Below are 2,500 nucleotides of genomic sequence, written 5' to 3'. Positions count from 1 at the left end.
TTTTTAAAGTTTCTTTTGTCTCTAAATTCCCGAAAGAGACTGGATACAAAGAAGACAACACCAAATATGGATGTTTGTCCTGAAAGCCTTGGGGCCATGTTAGAATATTGACGTGGCATATTGCTTTTCGCAACATACCGGTAATCATACCGTTACCCAACCCCGGTACCAAACGCATCATCTTGCGCGCGCTCGACAACAGACATTTTTTTAAAACTGACAAATCTTCACAAGCCTCTCCCCAATTTGCAGTTTTTCTTACGCGTTCGAAGTCACCCGATCTCCGCACGGAAACAAAATGTCACAAATTAATGCCTGAAGCGTTTTGTGAGATTCCGCCATAACAATTCAGAGCTGATGAAGGAAACCTAGTACCTAGGTGCACTGCTGGATAAAGAAGGCGTGGCGACCAAAGACATACACCAGAGACTAAGTAAAGCCAGACAAACTGTCTACAGGTTGCGAAGAATTTGGGACTGTAACGAAATCAGCAGGAAGACGAAAGTTCAATTGTTCAAAACAATTGTCAGAGCAGTTTTGATGTATGGCTGCGAAGCTTGGAAACTCACGAAAACAGAAGCAAAGAAGCTGGACGCTTTCCAATACAAATGCATGAAACGCATACTGAGAACAAGAAAGCCACGGACCATCTCGCACCAACAAATCCAGGAGACCACAGGAGTGAACAGAACGAGTGATAAGATCAGACGCCGAAGATGGAATTGGATCGGGCATATATTGAGGAAGAACAGAGAGGAGCACTGTGTTACAGCATTGGAGTGGAGGCCAGAGGGGAGGAGGAGACCAGGTCGACCAAAAACAACATGGAGGAGAATGGTTGAAGACGAAAGACGAGTAGCTGGGTGGCAATCATGGACGACTGTCAGAGCTTTAGCAGCAAACCGAAGTGGATGGAAAGAGAATGTCAAAGCCTTATGTGCCTTATGGCACGAAGAGATATAGAGATAGAGAAGGAAAGCCATACGAAAGACAAAGGAGACATTGGACTAGACCGGGAGGAGCTAGCGCGTGGTGGGACTTCTTGGTGAATGTAGTGGTATTAACTGAACATTTATTTCACATATGCACAATCCTAGGTCCAACTCGTTCTTATCGTTTTCCAACGTTTTAGTTTGGACAGATGAAACCAATGGGAAAATTAAACGTTAGTGTGGGCGAAAATATTTTGCTTCGTTTTCTTCGAGATAAAAACGCTTAAGCTTTACTGTGGCCGGAGCCCGAGTTAGAGCTCTTTCGGGGCGGGTTTCGGGGGTCTTCGTCTCATTCCCTTTTAGCATAAATCAACTAGTGGTTGAAAACGTTATCTAAATCCTCTTCACAGACACTTTGAGAACGCCAAGAGGCGGCTGTCATTAATTTTGTTAGCTGCTACACTAAATACTATCTATCACAGAATAGATAGTAGCATAGCCAATCAAAGAACTGCACGCTAACCCAGACTAAAAACGGATGAACATTCAACAAATTGTTTCACTTATTTTACAGTGCGACGCGCCATACCGTGGCTACCCAACAAACATTTTTACAAGTTAGCTACTGATCAAGATACGCGAATTTGATTGACAGACACACCTCCATAGAAAGTTTCAACGCGCAAGAACCAAATGGAGGCTTGTCTGTCAATCAAATCCGCTCAGACTGATTGGCTAACTTGAAAAAAATGTTTGTTGGGTGGCCACGGTAAGGCGCGTCGCAGTGTTAGAGTGCCCAATACAAAGTATGGAAAGCAAAATACGAATATATCGAAATCAAATATTTATATTTGTTTTAAATTTTTTTTATTTGTTTGATTTTTTTATTATTATTATTACTATATACCCCTACCGGTGTAGCTACCTACTAAAATGATAGCATTGCGTGACGACCAAATAACGAACGCTGCAAGATTGTGCTGCGGGCGCCGACACTCTTGGGAGCAAAGGTAAAAGGTCGCAATCAAATGTAATATTTTGGTCAACTTGGTGTAGTACGTACAACGCAAACAACTATCCACGAATTGCATTGCAGCTGTTGACTTAGGTAGATGCAGCGATGATTATATGCCGCGAAAGAAGATCACAGATTCATGATATTCGACCACTGATTACGTTGACAGTTGGCGATGTGCATTAGACGTTGTCTAAACAGAAGCAAACTTTGACCGCTTAAAGGCGACGAATCGTGAAAGAAACTCGTTAAATCGGCCTATGGACCTGTCTCTTACTGCCAACAAGGTTAGAAAATTTCGAAATTATCATCTCTGTGTCTATTTCAACTTAATATGGGTCAAGTCATGTGGCGCATGCTAAGATTTACGTCTAACCCGTCAATTGATATTTGACGACAAAGGGCAAATATTTGCATTTTTAACGTACTTTGAAAAGCTCTCGCGTCGCTCACAATCATTTGCCCAAAGAAATTTTTACAGGAATCTGTAGAACATTCTTCGGCGATTCAACCACCAGAAGCTTAATCCATTAGAAGGTTTCGCACACGATGA

At 42.3% G+C, this 2,500-nt stretch overlaps 1 long non-coding RNA gene across 1 annotated transcript in view; it reads left to right on the top strand.

Moving 5' to 3' along the window:
- The first annotated feature begins 1,982 nt into the window (after positions 1-1,982).
- Positions 1,983-2,500, top strand: part of LOC137973386 (uncharacterized) — a 13,367-nt gene continuing 12,849 nt past the window's right edge. The window contains exon 1 of the long non-coding RNA XR_011117220.1: positions 1,983-2,234. This is a non-coding gene — a long non-coding RNA (uncharacterized lncRNA). The remainder of the gene's footprint in view (positions 2,235-2,500) is intronic.

The sequence above is a fragment of the Montipora foliosa genome, chromosome 10 (genome assembly GCF_036669935.1).
Source record: "Montipora foliosa isolate CH-2021 chromosome 10, ASM3666993v2, whole genome shotgun sequence".
NCBI lineage: Eukaryota > Metazoa > Cnidaria > Anthozoa > Scleractinia > Acroporidae > Montipora > Montipora foliosa.
This window is presented reverse-complemented; position numbering and strand designations above follow the sequence as displayed.